Source organism: Pan paniscus, chromosome 5 (genome assembly GCF_029289425.2).
Source record: "Pan paniscus chromosome 5, NHGRI_mPanPan1-v2.0_pri, whole genome shotgun sequence".
Lineage (NCBI taxonomy): Eukaryota > Metazoa > Chordata > Mammalia > Primates > Hominidae > Pan > Pan paniscus.
The window spans coordinates 128,777,621-128,798,091 of record NC_073254.2 but is presented as its reverse complement, the minus strand read 5'-3'; the positions used below and the strand labels follow the sequence as shown (position 1 = coordinate 128,798,091).

The 20,471-nt window shown below is 40.0% G+C and overlaps 1 long non-coding RNA gene and 1 pseudogene across 1 annotated transcript in view; one reads left to right on the top strand and one right to left on the bottom strand.

Annotated features, from left to right (window-relative positions):
- LOC117980665 (uncharacterized) overlaps window positions 1–20,471 on the bottom strand; it is an 87,753-nt gene that overhangs the window by 46,868 nt on the left and 20,414 nt on the right. The gene's annotated exons all lie outside the window — the stretch shown is intronic.
- LOC100975026 (zinc finger protein ZPR1-like) lies at window positions 4,920–6,615 on the top strand (annotated as a pseudogene).

Below are 20,471 nucleotides of genomic sequence, written 5' to 3'. Positions count from 1 at the left end.
TGTTAAAATGGCCATACTCCCATATTCATCTACAGAGTTAATCTCTATCAAAATCCTAGTTGGCTTTCCTTTGCAGAAAATGATACTAAAATTAATATGTAAATGCAAGTGACCCAAAATAGTCAAAACAATTTTTTAAAAGAAGAACCATGTTGGAGGACTCACATTTCCCACTGATTTCAAAATGTATTACAAAGTTACAGTAGTGAACACACTGTGGTACTTGCTTAAGAATAGACATGGATGAATAAAATAGACTTAGTCCAAAATATTTTATTTTGAAATAATATTTTTATTTAAGAAATATAAAAATACAGGTTGGGTGTGGTGACTCATTCATGCAATCCCAGCACTTTAGGAGACTGAGATGCAAGGATCATTTGAAGCCAGAAGTTCAAAACCAGCCTGGGCAATGTAGGGAGACCCTTTCTCTACAAAAATCTTTTAAAAAATTAGCTGGGTGTGGTGGTGCATTTCTGTGATCCTAGCTACTTGAGAGGCTGAGGTAGGAGGATTGCTTGGGCCTGGGAGGTCGAGGCTGCAAAGAGCTATGATTGAACCACTGCACTTCAGCCTTCAGCCTGAGTGACAGAGCGAGACCTTGTCTCAAAAGGAAAAATATATATATACATATATGTAAATGTATGTGTATATATATACATATATGTAAATGTATGTGTATATATATACGGGTATATACGTATATACAAAAAATTTAAATAAAATTTAATTTTAATTTTATTATTTTAATAAAATAAGTTCATTTTTATTACGTATATTTTCTTTTATTTGCCCCACATTTACTCTCAATATAACAAGGGTACAAGACATTAAATGAGGAAAGATGACTCTTTTTCAACAAATGACATTGAGATAACTGGATAGGCATATGCAAAAAATGAAGTTGCACCCCCTCTTCACTTCATTTATAAAATTAACTAAAAATGGATCACAGACCTAAATGTAAGACCTACAACTACATACTTCTTCTTCTTTTTTTTTTTTTTTTGAGACGGAATCTCGCTCTGTTGCCCAGGCTGGAGTGCAATGGTGTGATCTTGGCTCACTGCAACCTCTGCCTCCCAAGTTCAAGTGATTTTCCTGCCTCAGCCTCCAGAGTAGCTGGGACTACAGGTGCACCATGCCTGGCTAAGTTTTGTATATTAGCGGAGATGCAGTTTCACCATATTGGCCAGGCTGGTCTTGAACTCCTGACCTCATGATCTGCCCACCTCGGCCTCCCAAAGTGCTGGGATTACAGGTGTGAGCCACTGCACCTGGCTCCTACAACTATATACTTCTTAGAAGAAACATGGGCCTAAATCTTCATGGCCTTGGTTAGGTAAAGCCTTGTTAGGTATGACACCAAAAGCATAAGCAACAAAATAAAAATATATGTAAATTGAACTTCATCAAAATTGAAAAATTTTGTGGTTCAAAGAACATCATGAAGAAAATGAAAAGACAACTCACAGTACGGAAAAAAATATTTGCAATCATATATCAGATAAAATACTTGTATTTACTTACTATTATTATTGAGTTGTAATTCTTACAACTCAATAAAAAATAATTATTACAACTCAATAATAAAAAGACAAATAACACAATTTAAAAACGGACAAAGGTGGGCATGGTGGCACATGCCTGTAGTCCCAGCTATTTGTTGGGCTGGGGCAGGAGAATTGTTTGAGCACAGGAGTTTGAGGCTGCAGTAAGCCATGATTGTGCCACTGCACTCCAGCCTGGGTGACAAAGTGAGACCCTGTCTCAACAAAAAGCAAGGGAGGCAAAGGATATGAATCTCCAAATAAAATATGCCAATGGCCAATAAACACATGAAAAGATGCTAAACATCATTAGTCATTAGAGAAATGGAAACCAAAACCTCAGTGAGATACCACTTACACACACTTGAAAGGCTATAATGAAAAAGGCAGATAGCGTTTTGGCAAGGATATAGAGAAAGTAGAACCCTCATATATTGCTGGTGGGAATATAAAATGTCACAGACCCTTTGGAAAACAGTTTGGCAGTTTTTCAAAAAGCTAAATTGAAAGTTACCCTTTGACCCTCTAATTCCACTCCTAGATATATATCCAAGAGAAATGAAATACATATGTCCACACAAAAACTTGCACATGAATGTTCATAGCAGCATTATTCATAGTAGCCCAAAAGTAGAAACAATACAAATGTCCATTAATTGATGAATGGATAAATAAAATGTGGTATATCCATACAGTGGAATATTATTTAGCCATAAAAATAATGAAGTATTGATACATACTACAACATGGATGAACTTTGAAAATATGCTATGTGATGTTCTCACTCATAGGTGGGAATTGAACAATGAGAACACTTGGACACAGCGGGGGAACATCACACACCAGGGCCTGTCGTGGGGTTGAGGGAGGGGGAAGGGGTAGCATTAGGAGATATACCTAATGTAAATGATGAGTTAACGGGTGCAGCAAACCAACATGGCACAGGTATACATATGTAACAAACCTGCACGTTGTGCACATGTACCCTAGAACTTAAAGTATAATAAAAAAAAGAAAATATGCTGTGGGAAAGAAGCCAGTCACAAAAGGCCATATAGTGTATGATTCCATTGCTCCAAAATATCTAGAATAGGCAAATCTATAGAGACAGAAAGCAGATTAGTGGTTGCCTAGGGCTGGTTGGGTTGGAGGGAAATTGGAGAGTGACTGCTAATGGGTATGAGGTTTCTTTTGAGGTTCATAAAAATGTACTAAGGTTGATTGTGCTAATAGTTGTACAACTGTCAATATACTAAAAACCATTGAATTGTATACTTTAAATGGAGGAATTATATCTATATTATACCTCAAAAATGTTTTTAGAAAAGCAGTGGAGAATTAAAAAGTTGAAAAATACATAGTCAAATCTAAACAAGCATTGACTGTATGAAACAATAGTAACAAAAGCACTAATGGAGGTTCCATAAAAAGATGGAATTAAAATACTAGAAACAATGTGTGAGAGGAAAAGAAGAATAAGAGAGAAAACCACCTAAGGTCCTTATTTTGTTTGAAAGGAAACCAAGGGATATTGATTAACCTACAAGATTGTTGAGCAGTATGTTTGTTCAATTTTAAAGTAAATATGAAAAAAACAGAAATATAATCATTTGAAAGATAATATTGATCAGTTCTATAAAAGGCAAAAAAAAAGGAGAAAAAGAAAAAAATGTACAGAAAGCACAAAGCAAGGTTAAAGAATAAATCCACCACAGTATATAATCACAATAATGTAAATGAACTAACTTCATAGGTTAAAGGGCTGAGACTTAATTTAAATAAATCCAGCTATATGTCATGGTTTTTAAAAATTGCATCTTGTTTGTTCCTGATAATTAGGATGATGTTGCATTCCAGTATTTCCTGTGTCTTATTCCTGAATTCAAATGGGATGTTTTTAGGATTTCACCACTGAGAATAATATTTGCTTTAGAGTTTGGTAGATGCCATTTTCAGGTTAAAGAATGTTCCTTTTTTGTTGTTGTTTTTTGAGACTGGATCTTGCTCTGTCACCCAGGCTGCAGGGCAGTGGTGTGACCATGGCTCACTGCAGCCTCAACCTCCTGGGCTCAAGCAATCCTCCCATCTCAGTCTCCCGAGTAGCTAGGACTACGGGCACACATCACTATGCCCAGCTAAGTTTTTAAAGTTTTTTTAGAAATGGGATCTCATTATGTTGCCCAGGCTTGTCTCGAACTCCTGGGCTCAAGCAATCTTTCGGCTTTGGCCTCCCAAAGTGCTGGAATTACAGGTGTGAGCTGCTGTGCTCAGCAAGGAATGTTCCTTCTATACCTAGTTATCTGAGAGAAGTTCTATTTAGAGTGTTGAGGGAAAATAGCTAACTTAGAATTCTATACACAGCTAAACTATCATTCAAGAATGAGGATGAAATAAAAAGACATGCCATTTACATTTATAGTTTTTAAAAAACTATGTTATTAATAAATCTAATAAATGACATGAAACTTTTACAAAGAAAGCTCTAAAACCTCATTGAAAGATAGAAAACCTGAAGAAATGATGAGATACACCCTGTTTATGTATGGAAAGACAACAGCTTAACAGTAGCAGCTTTCCTAAATTTATACTATTAATTTAATAAATTCTATTCAAAATCCATGGAGAATTGTTTTCACTGACCTCGATAAGCAGATCAGAATATCCATCCAGAAAAATAAAGGGGTTAAGAACAGCCAAAACAATTTTTTTTAAGTGACGGGATCTCACTGTGTCGCCCAGGCTGGAGTGCAGTGGCACAATCATAGCTCACTGCAGCCTCTAACTCCTGGGCCCAAGTGATCCTCCTGCCTCAGCCTCCCAAAGTGTTGGGCTTCCAGGTATGAACCATGGTGCCTGGCCACAATTTTGAGACAGCATAAAGAGAAAGGATTCACCCTAACAGATAGCAAAACTTGTTTTTAGTTAATTTTATAAATGAAGTGAAGAGGATTCACCCTAACAGATAGCAAAACTTGTTTTTAGTTAATTTTATAAATGAAGTGAAGAGGGAGTGCAACTTCATTCTTTTGCATATGCCTATCCAGTTATCTCAATATCATTTGTTGAAAAAGAGTCATCTTTTGTCGTTTAATATCTTGTACCCTTGTTATATTGAGAGTAAATGTGGGGCAAATAAAATATACTTAACAAAAATGAACTTATTTTATGAATAAAATTAAAATTAAATTTTATTTAATTTTTTGTATATACACATATACATATATACACATACACATACATTTACATATATGTATATATATATTTTTTTCCTTTTGAGACAAGGTCTCGCTCTGTCACTCAGGCTGAAGGCTGAAGTGCAGTGGTTAAATAATTAAATAAGTAATTAAAATATTTGGATGCAGGGTGGTGATGGCGGCCACCGGGGCTGTGGAAGTGGGGTCCCCGGGGTCAGCCGTTGCCCCCTCGCCCGCCCTGGACTTGCTCCCTGCCCTGGGTCATCTGTTCTGGCCCATCAGCGCCGAGGACAAGGAGCAGCAGCCCACCCAGATCAAGTCACTGTGCATGAACTGTTACCGCAATGGCATGACGCGCCTCCTGCTCACCAAGATTCCCTTCTTCAGAGAAATAATCGTGAGCTCCTTTTCCTACCACCACTGTGGCTGGAACAACATGGAGATCCAATCGGCAGGCAGGATCCAGGACCAGGGAGCGCGCTACACTTTGAGCATCAGGGCTCTGGAGGACATGAACAGAGAAGTGGTGAAGACTGACTCCGCTACCACAAGGATTCCTGAGCTAGATTTTCAAATTCCTGCCTTTAGCCAGAAAGGAGCTCTGAACACTGTTGAAGGATTGATCACCCGTGCTATCTCTGGCCGGGAGCAGGACTAGCCTGCGCGAAGGGCAACAAAGATGCCACAGCTGAAAGAATTGATGAGTTCATTGTCAAACTGAAGGAGCTAAAGCAATCAGCCTCCCCTTTCACTCTGATCATTGATGATCCCTGAGGGAACAGCTTTGTGGAAAACCCACATGCTGCTCAGAAAGATGATGCCCTGGTAATCACACACTACAACCAGACCCGACAGCAGGAAGAGATGCTGGGGCTCCAAGCAGAAGCACCAACAGAGAAGCCAGAAGAGGAAGATCTCAGAAATGAAGTGCTCCAGTTTAACACAAACGGCCCAGAATGCAATGCCCCAACTCAGACCAACATGAAGCTAGTACAAATCCCTCACTTTAAGGAGGGACCAACTACAAGAACTGCGTGCATCAGACCAATGAGGTGAAATCTGGAGAAGCAGTAGAACCCTTGGGCACCAGGATCACCCTCCACATCACAGGTCCCTCAGATATGACCAGAGACCTCCTCAAGTCTGAGACTTGTAATGTGGAAATCCCAGAGCCAGAATTTGACTGGGAATGGCCATCCTCAGGTGCAAGTTCACCACACTAGAAGGGCTGCTGAAAGATATCTGGGAACTGGTGACCAAAAACCCTTTCACACTGGGCGACAGTTCCAATCCTGGCCAGACGGAGAGACTGCAGGAGTTTAGCCAGAAGATGGACCAGATCATCGAAGGTAACATGAAGACCGACTTTATTATGGATGATCCAGCAGGAAACAGTTACTTGCAGAATGTGTATGCAACTGAAGATGATCCTGAGATGAAGGCGGAGCATTATAAGCACACCTTTGACTAAAATGAGGAGCTAGAGCTCAATGACATGAAGACAGAGGGCTATGTGGCAGGCCTGGCTCCACAACGGTAGCAGTGGGTGGGTCAAGGGCCAGCTCTCCAGCGCTGCTCATTCTGCAGGTTATTTATTAGTATTGGAAGAAGGCTGGGAGTGTCTTGCCCACCAGCCCTTGCCCATGGTGGGGAGGACATCTTGTCTGAGTCAGAGATCTAGGCACATTTTCTAAACAGCTTGTAATGCAAGTGCGAGCCTATTGTGTTACTTGACCTTATTTTGAGGCTTTGAATTGGCCTAGGAAGAAACCCAGAAATGAACCAGGGTTATGTCATTATCACTTTTTTCATATCAAGTCTTTACCCTCCCTCCACATAATGCTCTGTCCTCTAAGGTTGGAACTCTGAAGTTGGAGAAAGTGGAATAAAATTACACCTGGAAAACGAAATAAAATATTCTGGTATCAGCATTTAGCTAAATAGATCAATGGAGCAAATTTTCTGAAAAAGTTAGAAACACACGTAAGTAGGAACTTAGGATATAAGAGGTGACACTGCAAATCAGCAGGGAAAGGATGACTATTCAATAAATGGCACTGTGACTATTGGCTAATAATATTTTCTAAGAGAAAAATTAGATTCGTACCTCACTGCATGAACAAAAATAAATTTCAGATGTGTTAAGGAAAAGCAGTAAACATTTAGACAGAACTATAGGAAAATATTTCAATGACATCCAAGGAGGGTAGGGTTTCTTAAACAATACAAAACCAAAAATTATCATGGAAAAGTGAGAAGTTGAAGTAGATAATTTTTTTAAACTTCTTAATGACAAACGGCACTAACAGCAAAGCAAGAAGACAAACACAGACTTGGAGAAAATAGTTATATCCCACATTTCCAACCAAAGATTACTATCCAAAATATACAACTAGTTCCTACAAATAAGCAAGAAAAAGAGCAACAACCGAACATCAAAAAAGCTTAAGGATGTTAACAAGCAATCGGCAAAAGAGGACATTTAATGGTCTATAGACGCATGAAAATGTGCTCGCCTTTATTAGTAGTCAAGGAGATGCAAATTAAAACAAATAGATACTATTTCATGCCTATTAGAGTGGGAATTTCTTGAAAAAACTCTGACAATACCAAAAGTTGATGAGAATGGAGAAATGGATACTTATATCCACTGCTAGTGGGCATGTAAAAATGACAGACCCACTGTAGAGAGCGATTTGGCAACACCTGGTAAAGTTAATGCATAACCTATGACCAAAAATTCTGCCACTATATGTCTAGAAGTTCCCAAGAGACACATGGGTCCAAGGAGATATGAACAAAAGCACATTCTTTCAGCACTCTGGGTAATAGCTTAAAAGTGGAAACAAGCTACCTGACCTTCAGGAGCAAAATGGGCAAATCAAATGTGGATTATTCATGCAATGCAATGCTGCACAGCCATTAAAATGAGTGAACTAGATCCTTATCACCTACATGGATACATCTAAAATATGTAATGATAAACTAGAAAGATGCAACATAAATATTTATACAATATAATTTACATAAAATGTAAAGTACATGAAACAATAGTATATATAATTTACTAATACGTTAAAGATACTCAGATCTTCCTGGTTACGGTTCACATATATGAAGGGGGGAGAGAGAGGCCTCCTAAACCAGGTGTCCGAATATTACAACATCTAGAAAGACTCTTGAACTTACACTTCATAAAAGATAAAAAGAGTGTTTTTTTAAAGAGCAACTGAGCTACTAATGAGAATTTGGCACTATTTATGTTTTTATGTACAAAGAACCCTAAAGGACATTCGATGGGTTCTGGTATCGGTCGCCAGTTCTTCTTCACTTAGGAACTGATGCTACTAACCCTCAGTTGGTGGGGCTAAGAGAACAGTTCTGGCCTAGCTCCTGTCTCCTACAGGTCCTTCAGGAGCAAAATGGGCAAACAAAATGTGGATTATACATAGAGTGCAACACTGGGTTATTCTCCCTCACCCAGCCTACTAGTCTGCCCAGAAAATCCCCATCCTGCTTCTGTTGGATTCTTTCCTGTGTTTCCTTTGCCACTTGCTGAAAGTACAGTACCATTCTAGCATCCCAAGTTTTACTTGCTGATTTCTGTTGAAGACTCTACAGCCCAACTCTGCCTTTCTGATGGGTCTGGACCTGTGCCTATTCAGTACATGTGCCTATTCAGGGGAGATGCCTCCCTGGACAGGGTTAGCTTTTCTCTAGGTGCTATAATGCTGGGCAGAGGACCTTAAATCTCCTTTGGTTTGGAGTGACAGAACCATAATCCTTCCTGAGCTCCTTTTTTAAACACACATACATACACACATGCTTTCATATACATGCACATGTACACACACTCAGACAAAAAAAATGCACACACAAATACCTACACCACTCCCCTCTCTGCAACAGGAGTCAGGACTGCTTGGTTACTCTAAATCCAGTATCGTATAGGTATTGTGTGGCAGATCTGATTTTATAATGGAAGACAATGGGAATAATAGGATTTGCTATTCACGAACACATAGATCTCAAATATCAAAGGACAACTGTATGATACCATTGGAAGCATTATAACACAGTAGCCGTCTCCCACTTGCCAAGCTCAAAGCATATAACTTTTCTTTTTCATGTTGGGAGCAGAGGTGATTGAATTATACTCCTCAGTTCTTATCCCATTACCGTGACTGTATGTGAGGTCCCTCTCTAGTTTTACAACTGTGCTTCCTTTTATATTCCCCTTTGTGTCTGATTCCACTTTCATTTCCCTTGCCCCCACCCACAGGCATCTGCTGGAATGGGTTTGATATTTGCCCAATTGTTATTTATCCTGTTGCTTTTCTACTGGGACGGCACGGCAAGAGGATGTTTATCTCTGATTCATTATGCTGATTCATTTTTGTTAAGCAGCCACACAATTTCAGGTATAGTGCTGGAGTGGATCCCACTGTGGAACCTAGCAGCCAAACTGTGAACTGAACATCTGTTTAATTTAAATGGTGGGTCCTGGGGTGTCAGTTCCATTATTTTGTTTGTATTACAAAACTTGGCTTACAAGATCACACTCTCGTTTAAAAAAAAAAAAAAAGTGTCCTTTAAATTGGGAAAATGCTCATCTGTCCTGAATGACTTGAGAGTGCTTCTGCCTGCAAGCAGAGTGTGCGGTGACTCACTGTCCCATGAAGACGCCTTCCCTTCTACCTTAAGACTGCGTCTGTCCCGCAGAACGCCACGTGCGGGCGTCCCTGGAACCTGGCCCATAGGTGGCAGTCTCCCTTCATCGTTCCCGGACTACGAACCTCGGAAGGGCAGCCTGAGAAAGCAGTTGGTTTTGCTTTTGCTTTTTCTTCGGGTTTCCTAATATTTAATGTTCCCTCCACTCAACTTCCCCCTCCATCCCACAGAGAGTGTAGAGATTGCATCCCTGGAGGCTAGCAAACGACAAAAGAAACTTCGCCTGGAACCAGTCAAAGTCGGGAGACCTGCGTTGTGCCGACGCTCGATGCGATTGTTTTGGAATTTTGCTGAAGCTCTCTTGCAGAATTGCTCTGTAAATGGCAAGAAGAAATGCCTTTCACTATAAACAGAAAATAAAGCTTTCACAAGTTGTCATATTTTTAAAAAGCAATCATGCGGATGCAAGTTTTTATCCCCTCTGTTTAGTCTTGCCTCCCCTCCTTGCCAACACACCCCCACAGAATTTGGGATGAATCTTTGCGAGTGAAGTAAAAGTAGGCATTCTCTCCAACATGTGCCCCTCCCCCAGCCCCTCACAGAGCCTATTCAACAAGATATCGAACAGTCATAGGCAGAGACGAGTGTGCGTGCGCATATGAGTGTGCATGTGTGTGCGCGTGTGTGCGTGCGAGTGTGTGTGTATGCAGAGAATACTACATGGAGAGTCAAAGGGAAACCAAGAGATCCAGAAAAGGGGCACCACCTTCTCACCTTCCTTCCACCCCACTCCTCCTCACCCAAGGAGGGAAGCCAGGTAGAGCGCTCACCCAGCCCCAGGCCCTTTTGGGCGAGCCTGCCCAATGGGTTTCTAATCAGCCAACACTTTGGGCCGGCCTCCACTGTTTATGGAGCCAAAGGGACTTTAAATCATTAGCCGGTGTCAAAATGCTTGAGGAATGTGCTTGCCTAGGAAGCCACATGGAGTGGTTCATCAGCATTTGTAAAAACCGCCTTGGCAAAAAGATGTTGAACCCAGCACTGGGGGCGGATTGTGTGTATTTCAGTTGAATTAGCAAACAGAATACCTTTTAAATCTTAGCAACACCTGGTTCTGAAAAGGACACCCACTAAAGAAAGGGCTGCCTTGTCTGTGCTGGAAGAGGCTTTCCCTGGCTCAAGCTGCTTCTCCTCTCCAGATCAGAGACCTCATTAGATGCTTGGTCCCTCTTCCTTCCTAAGATGTGCAGAGGCCTCGGAGATTTTCACCTGGACTTTGGGACAAAGCCAACACAGGATGTCCTGAGTTACAGCAAGCATTTCTGAATGGAGGTAGCCATTGGTCAGCCTGCTCTAAAGAAGGCCAAGTTCATGTTCCCCCCAAAGGACTAGACCCCAGGGTAGGTGGGGGTTTAGGGGCAGGGGTGAAGAGGGTGTGGGAGGTGGTGAAGGGGAGGGGGTAGAGGAGGGGGTGGGTGGAGAGGGCAGGCATGGAGTGGGTGGAGGGGGCCTGGCAGAAGCCTGGTTCAAGCACGAGCAGAGCCTCCCTGGCCACGGCAGGTGGGCCCCCTGACACACAGAAGTCTTCTTCAGAACAGACTTATTGCCTTAGCTGTTTGGCCACTCTCCTGCACACACCTGGAATCACTGGGCATGTCTCTGAGGAACTAAAGCTGATCTCTCCTTGGTAGGCTGACTTCAGCGGAAGAGCTGAGGATACGCCACCTTTTCTCTCTTTAGGCCCTTTCCCTTGAAAAGCTCTGTGAATTAGGATTTTCTCTTCTCAAAGGAAAAATAAAACCGCTTAAAAGCACCATCAAGTCCTTAAAATTCTTTTTTTTTTTTTTTTGAAATAGTCTTACTCTGTCGCCCAGGCTGGAGTGCAGTGGCACAATCTTGGCTCACTGCAACCTCCACCTCTTGGGCTCAAGGGATTCTCCTGCTTCAGCCTCCCAAGTTGCTGGGATTACAGGTGTGCCCCACCAAGCCCAGCTAATTTTGCATTTTTAGTAGAGACGGGGTTTCACCATGTTGGCCAGGCTGGTCTCGAACTCCTGACCTCAAGTGTCCCACCCACCTCAGCTTCCCAAAGTGCTGAGATTAGAGGCATGAGCCACCACGCCTGGCCAGGTTCTCAAAATCTATAAAATAAAGCCTCAGGGGGTTATTTAAAATCTGCTAGAACAGGGGCCCAGCAGACCTTCCTGCTTTGTCTCCCACATCTGCTATTAGACACCACTACGTTCCAGCCCAGCCCTCGGCTCCTCTCATCCCACCCTGCTCGTGGAGATCCTTCTCCCCCAGATCTGTTTCAAATCTCACTGCTTCCATGAACCTGATCCCTCCAGAGTCAGCTACCCAGCCCCACTCTTGCTCTCGTGGGCGCCCAGACGTCCCATGGTACCTGAGTGTGCACAGCCTCGTGGTTCAGCTGCTGTGCCCGGCCTGCTGTTTTCCTCCAGGACTCGTATGCTTCCTGTGAGCACCCTCCAGCTCTCAGTGTATTTCCCCTAATACTCAGCACTGCATCTCCCAGTCGTCAAAGCTTAACCATTGTTGGTGAGATTTGAAATCAAACCATGTTAGCATATGAAAATAAATACAAGTATCAGGCTTCATCTGACTCCATTCAATGTAAGAGGCACCATTCATTCACTTCTAAAAGAAGAAAATTAGTAATGTAAAACTAGAAATGAATTAGCTAATGAGCAGAGGGACAAAGAATGTTCAGCCTCTCTAGAATGCAAAGACTTCGGAATTGTTTGTGAAAATAAGGAAATGCCAAATTTGACAAATCAAATTAACAAATTTAGAGGAAATTACATTGGTCACCACTGCCAGAGTCACAGTGAGACATGCACTCTGGGGACTGCCAGCAATGCAAATGAGAACAGCACTTCTCCAAAAATTTTATAAAATGTCTCGAGAGTCTTAAAAATTTTTAATTACATATGTGGCTCACATTCCATTCTATTGAACAATGCTGTATTAGACAACTGCATTTTTTGTAAAAGACAAAGAAAGCTGCCAGGTGATGTTATTTCTGGTTCTAGAATTATGAGTGATTTTAGTTTTGTTCTTTTTTTTAGTTTTTGTTTTTTTTGATACATGGTCTCACTCTGTCACCCTGGCTGGAGTGCTGAGGCACAATCTCAGCTCACTGCACCCTTGGCCTTCTGGTTCAAGAGATCCTCCCACCAAAGCCTCCTGAGTAGCTGGGACTATGGGAGGCACGTGCCACCACACCTGGCTCATTTTTTGATCTTTTGTGGAAACAGGATCTTGTTATGTTGCCCAGGCTGGTCTTGAACTCCTGAGCTCAAGCAATTCTCCTGCCTCAGCCTCCCAAAGTGCTGGGATTACAGGCGTGAGCCACCACCTGGCCTGGTTTTGTACTTTACACTCTTCTGCACACTGTTTTCTCAATGAGCATTTATTTCTAATATTTCACGTCTTTTGTGGAGCCTTCCCCAAACTCCACTGGTGTCAGATGCATCATGACTTTCTACACTTTTTCTCTGCAGCATTCACTAGAGTTGGAAGTTATATGCTGGCTGATCGTTTGATTCATTTCTGCCTGCTCAGCAGATCCTCAAGTCCATGAATCTGGGACCCAGGTCTGTTTTGTTCACTTTTGTGTCCCCAGCACTTAGCTCAGTACATAACATGTGGTAAGTATTTAATAAAGACTGGTTAAATGAATGGATGAATAAATGATTAAAGAAAAAAGTTACTTCCTAGAATCAGAAGAATCCAAGTCACTGTAACTATAAAATCAAGGAAGTCATCACATAAGAGCAATATTTGCAAACTTCAGTGAAGAGGTGATCAGCACAGATTTTGGAGGGGCCACAGCCATGAGATCTGCTGCAGGGAGTGCAGCTGATCGAGGGCCCCAGCTGCTGTGCTCTGAATCCATCAACACATCTGGGGCTGCGCTTCCCAGGGGCTGCCCCCAGCCAACCTCTCAGTGTAGCAGGAATAGGAAGGCACGCCTTCTCCTGGGAGGGGTGGGACTTCTGATGGGCAATTTTGGCTCAAGGACGTTCATTGACCTTGTCCAAATTTCCTTCCCTCTCTCCTGTCTTCTCCAGGGTCAGACCTTCATCACACTCTGAGCGTCCTCCCCACCGCCTCTGGCTCCATCCCCATTTTCCATTACAGGTGTGTTCCCCAATGAATTACTTGCATCTCAGAGGACACAAATAACACAAAGAAGGACATTGCTTCCAAAATTTAAATATATATTATCTACTTTTAAAAATGGCCAATACATGCACATTGTAGAAAATTTGAACAGCAAAAAGTTTTTGAAGTGGATATATTATAAAAGGAAAGTTGCTCTTTTTTTTTTTTTTTTTTTGAGACAGAGTCTCGCTCGGTCGCTCAGTCTGGAGTGCAGTGGCACAATCTTGGCTCACTGCAACCTCCACCTCCTGGGTTCAAGTGATTCTTCTGCCTCAGCCCCCCAAGTAGCTTGGACTACAGGCACGTGCCACCATGGCCAGCTAATTTTTGTACTTTTATTAGAGACAGGGTCTCACCGTGTTGGCCAGGCTGGTCTCGAACTCCTAACCTCAGGTGATCCGCTCACCTCAGCCTCCCAAAGTGCTGGGATTACAGGTGTGAGCCACCATGCCCGGCTGGAAAGTTGCTCTCTCATCTCTTTCCTCCGGCCCCTGATTACCTTCTAAATATTCTCCTTCCTCTCTCAGAAGTCAATCTCTGTCTACCCTTCCACACTATGCACTATTTTTATGTTGCTTTTGTGACTAAGAGTAGAGTATGGAATACTAGTCATGACCATACATACCACACATATATATTAGGCCTCGTTCTTTATATGGCTCCACAGTATTCCATTGCATTTAACTGTTTCCACATTGACAAACATTTAAGTATGTCAAATCTTCACCATGACTACTGTATTACTGTACATTGTCTTTTCATCATGTACATCTGCAAGATAAACTGCTAGAAGTGGGTTTACTGGATCAAAGAGCAAGGATATGCTGAATTTAACTGTCAGATTGCTTTTCACAGAGGTTAGAGCAATTTATACCCCACCAACCTGACTTCACACCATCACCAACACAACGTGTTACCCATCTTTTAATCTTTGCCAGTTTGACAGGTTAAACATATAGCTTTGTGTTTTTCTAGTTATAGGTGAAGTCAAGAATCATTCTTTCATACTTTTAGAAACTGTTTTTATTCCTTTTCAGTGAATTATCTCTTTACATGTTCTGCTCACTACTCTATAGGGTTTTATTGCTCTTTTAAAATTGATTTGTAAGAGGTCTTTATACTTTAGGAAATTTATACTTTGGTTGAGATATCAATGTGTCAGATTTTTCCCAGTTAGAATTTGACTTGTTTTTGTTTGTGGTGTTTTCTTTTGTCAGGTAGAATTTTTTTTAATTTCAAGATTGTTTAAATTGATCTTTTCTTTTTTCTTTTATAGCTCTACATTCTGAGTCATACTTGGACCTTTTATATTCTGAGATTTTTTTTTTAATTCTAAAAATATTTCTAAAAATTATTTTTAAAATTAAAAATTTTCCCATTTCTTCTGGCTCCCTCCCTTTCTCTCTTTTTTCCTTCCTTCCTCTTTACCACATTTTAATCTCATTCCTTTACTGTTTGTTTTGGTGCAAGGTGTGAGTGAGGGATCTGTGGAAGAGGTGCCTAGTTGTTCATCAAATCCATCTCCCCTTCCTCTTGGCACACAGCTGGACAACATTTTCTCCCCTTCCCATGCAGTTGCGTATGACCATGTGACTGAGTTCTGGCCAGTGGAATGTGAGGGACAGTCATGGGACCCTCTCGTTTTCCCTATCTGCCATCTCAAGTCACCATGGGGAAGGCTCTGGAGAAGATTCCAGAGCAGTGGTGTTCAATAGAAATAAGTGTGAGCCATACATGCAAGACATAAATGGAATTTTACATTTTCTAGTAGCCATATTAAGAAAAATTAGGCCAGGTGTGGTGGCTTACGCCTGTAATCCCAGCACTTTGGGAGGCTGAGGCGGGCAGATCACATGAGGTCAGGAGTTCAACACCAGCCTGGCCAACATGGTTAAACCCCTTCTTTACAAAAATACAAAAATTAGCTGAGCATGGTGGCAGGTGCCTGTAATCCCATCTACTTGGGAAGCTGAGGTGGGAGAATTGCTTGAACCTGGGAGGCGGGTGTTCTAGTGAGCCAAGATCGCACCACTGCGCTCCAGCCTGGGTGACAGAGCAAGACTCCATTTCAAAAAAAACCAAAAAAACAAAAAGTGGAATTGTCAAAATATATTTTATTAAGCCCAATATATCAAAAATATTACCATTTCAACAAGTAATCAGTACAAAATGTATCAATGGGCTATTTTACATTCTTTTCTTCATGTTATATCTTCAAAATCTGATGTGTATTTTATACTCACAGCACATCTCACTTTGGACTGGGGCTAGTAACCAACACAACAGACAGCACAGCTCTAGAGAGTGTCCAGATGAATAGAGCTTGGCTCCCTGAATGACCATAAGAGAGACTACACAACCTGGTAACAGCCAACCGTACATGACATACATAAGGATGAACTTTAATTATGTGAAACCATTGAGAACCTGGGGTTTGTTATAGCAGTTATGTGATTTTTATATAATTAATATGAGATCATACTCTACTTTTTCCAGATGGCTGTCATTTATGAAATAATTGATCTTTTTCACCAAAAATTTGAAAATCATCTTTCTCATGTTCTGTATCTCTATATGCTTTTGGATTTATTCCTTGACTTCAATTTAGACCTACTTATCTATAGAAACTATTATTATTATTATTATTTTGAGACAAGGTCTCACTCTGTTGCCCAGACAGGAGTGTAGTGGTGTGATCTTGGCTCACTGCAACCTCCGCCTCCTGTGTTCAAGCGATTCTCCTGCCTCAGCCTCCCAAGTATCTGGGACTACAGGCACGTACCACCATGCGCAGCTAATTTTTTTGTTCTATTTTTAGTAGAGATAGGGATTCAACATGTTGGCCAGGCTGGTCTCGAACTCCTATAGATGTGAGCCCCTGTGCCCAGCCCTGAATCTATTATTTATTGATCAATAAATATTGACCTATTTGTTCATCATTGTCATACTGGTTTTGTTTTGTTTTGTTTTTTTGAGACTGTGTCTCACTCTGTCACCCAGGTTGGAGTGCAGTGGCACGATCAGAGCTCATTGTAGCCTCAACTTCCCTGGGCTCAAGTGATCCTCCTGCCTCAGCCTCACAAGTAGCTGAGACTATGGGCATGCACCACCATGCCCAGCTAATTTTTAATTTTTTTATTTTTAGTAGAGATGGGGTTTCTCTATGTCGCCCAGACTGGTCTCGAACTCCTGGGCTCAAGCGATCCGCCCACCTTGGAGTGTCATACTGTTTAACTGTTACCTTCTAGTATGTTTTTATATTAGTAATAGTAATAGTGATAGTAATAGTAATAGTGATAGTAATAGTAATAGTAATAGTAATAGTAATAGTAATAGTAATAGTAATAGTAAGGCTATTACCCCCTGTGGTAGGCAGAATTCTAAGTTGATCCCCAAGATTCCTGCTCCCAGGTATAAACATCTTTTATAACCCCTGGAATTTGTGAATGATGGGATAGTTACTCCATGATTAAGTTATGTTATTTAGCACAGCTGACTTTAAAAAAGAGCGATTATGCTGAGTAGACCTGACCCAGGTGAGACCTTAAAATAGAATGGGCTTTTCCTGGAGACTAGATTCAAAACAAGAAGGAAATCAATATGAGGGAGATTCTTCCTGGCTGGCTTTAAAAATGGAGGGGGCTGTGTGGCCAGGAATGAGGGAGGCCTCTGGGGAGCTGAGAGGCCCTGGCTGACAGTCAGCAAGGAAACTGGGTCCTCAATCCTAGAACCACAAGGAATTAAATTTGTCCAACACGCTCAATGAAATTGGAGGCTGATTCTCCCACAGTCCCTCCTCCAGATCAGAATGCAGCCTGGCTGACACCTGGATTTCAGCCTCATTAGACCTTGAGCTGAGAACCCGTTCTTGCTGTGCTGGGACTTCTTACCCACAGAACTGAGAGCTAATACATAGGTATTGTGTTAATACACTAAATTTATGATAATTTGTTATGCAGTAATAGAAAACTAATACACCTCCTTGTATCCTTTTTCAGATTTGTTTCTGGTTAGTAATTATTTATTTTTATAATAGACTATACAATCAGCTTATTTAATTCCAAAAGAATATTCTGATAGTATTTTTATTGTCATTGTTTTACATTTATATATTACTTTAGGGAGAATTGACATATTTACAGTGTTGAATATTCCTACCCAAGAACATCATGTCTTTCTATTTTTTAAAATCTTCATTTGCATTTTCAAGTTTTCTCTACATAGTCCTTGCACAATTTCCTTTTAAATTTATTCTGGCTGTGGGCAGTAGTAGCACCTGCCTGTAGTCTCAGCTACTCTTGAGGCTGAAGTGAGAGGAGCACTTGAAGCCAAGAGTTTGAATCCAGTCTGGGCAACATAACGAGACTCTGTCTCAAAACAAACACACAAAACAATTTGTTCTGGACAACTTATTTTTTTGTTCCTATTATACATGAGTTTTTTCTTCTGTCACATTTTAACTGGCTATTGTTTCTACATAATTAGACTATTGATTTCCTAATGTTAACTCTGTAACATGCTTCTTAAATATTCTTATTATTTATAACATATTTTTAGTTGATTGTCTTGAATTCTAAAGTAAATATTATCTACACAAAATGGTAATTTTACTTCCTACTTTCAAGTTTTCAAACCTCTATTTTTCTCTTGTTTAATTATGTTGACTAGCATTTCCAGTTCATTGTTAAATAATAATACATATTTTCATCTATTTTCTGACTTTAATGGGTCTGTTTCTTTTATTCTAGATTTTTACAGCAATATTCATTAGGTGAGATTGGGCTATAATTTTATTTATTTTTGTTGCCATTTTGTTGGGTTTTAATATCAATGTTATACTGGCTTCATAAGAAGAATTTGCACCTTTGATTCTCCTCCTTTGTTCTGAAACATCTTAAATAGCATTGAAATTACTAGTTCCTTAAAAGTTTTATAGAATTTGCTTAATAAACTATAAGAGCCTATTGCTATTTAGTTATTAATATTATTAATAACATTTTCTAATTTCTCCATGTTAATTTGTCTGTTTAGCTTTCTGTTCTGACCAATTTTGGAAATTTATGTTTCCTCGAAAAACATCCATTTAGCCATTTATTTACATACAGTTAAACAAAGTAGCCTTTTATGATTTCTTCACTTCATTTATTAAAATTTTATATATTTGTGCTTTCTCCCTATTTTCTTGATTAGATTAATTAACATCTACATAGTTTTTTATTTTTCCCCTAAAGAATCAGTTATCGGATTGATTTTTTTTTAGTTAGTATTCTTTCCATCTGTTTGCCTTAGTGTTATTGTTCTTTTAAACTTCTAGAACTGGATACTTCATTTATTTTCTTTCTTGTTTATCGATTTAGCAATATCCCATAGATTCTGATTATATATGTGTTGCTGTTACTTTGTAGATTTCCTATACTTTTAAATTTCCTATTTGATCAGAAAGTTAATGAAGAGTTTAAATGCTCTAAATGATAAGGTTTTTAGATTTAAAATTATTTAAAAACTAATTTCCATTTTGTGGAAATGCTGTCTGAGAGTTTTACCTACACTATTTCTCCATTTTGCAAATTAGTGAAGCATTATTTCAATCTAATGTAAGAGTAACATTTTGTGATTATTGCATGAGTACTTTAAAGAAGATATATTCTGATATAGCATTTGAATATATGTTCATAAAGTCTATCTTTTAAATTACATTATTTTAGTCTTCAATATTCTTATTTTTTTGTACCTGTCAAAGTCTCAGGTAAAAGAATTAAAATCTTCTACCATTAGTATTTTTCTATTTCTCTTTGAATTTCTGTAGTTTATGTCTTATGAATTTATCACTATTATAATTTACTATATATCTATTTGTAACTAGATATATAGCTAGGGTTTCATTGTGGTTTACACTTTTATCATTACAAAACATCATGCTTTGTCTTGCTTAATACTTCTTCTGATAATTTAATAATACTTCTCTAAATTCAAACTTGTTTGATTTTAGAGGTGCCAATCCCTATTTTTTATTTGCCTTTGCTTCGTATGATTTTGTCAATCCTTTGTTTTTAGGCTTTCAGTAACACATAGTTTTACATGGAGTCTTATGTATAGCCCATGAGGCATTTTTACGTTGAAGTCTAGTTTGAGTTTTTTCTTTTATCTAAACAGAAAGACTGGCCACTTCCAGCCAGATTACCAGGACGTTCTCCTCCCTGCCTCCAACACCAGCTCCCCATCGTCATTTCTGTTCTGCCTTCAGGTGAACTAGAGTGTCAGCCTCCCTCACCAGGCTTCCTACCAGACCGTGAGAAACACCTTCTGAGCCCAAGTCAAAATGCAGGACACTTACTCGAGAATTGAGTATAAAAGTGCTATGTATTTACTCCTCCCTCAGTCTCATGAGCATGTTATAGAAACCACACAATATCAACGTGTTCACACGTCTGTTTTGGGTGGAAGGACATTGTATTTGGGGCTTTTAATTTGTAGACGCCACTGAAATTGACATCATTGACTATTAGAGTAAATAGAAACTGTTAGATACTATATAGATGTATATTTGAAACATAAGACACAAGCAACTGTTTTTTCATAACAGCAGTTACTGCAAACTGTGTGTGCTGATGAAAGTACATCATGACTGATAGTCCAAATATCTGCTGCTGTGTAACAAACTATTACAGAACTTAGCAGTAAAAGATAATCATTGTATTATGTTCACAGATTCTGTGGGTTGGAAATTTGGCAAAGGCAAAGTGGGGACAGCTTGCCATGGCTTTGTAATGTCTAGAGTCTTGATTGGCAAGACTTGGAGGCTGGGAGCAACTCAGTCATGAGGGACAGGAGTCATCTGGAGGCAGCCTTACTCATGTGTCTGGTAATT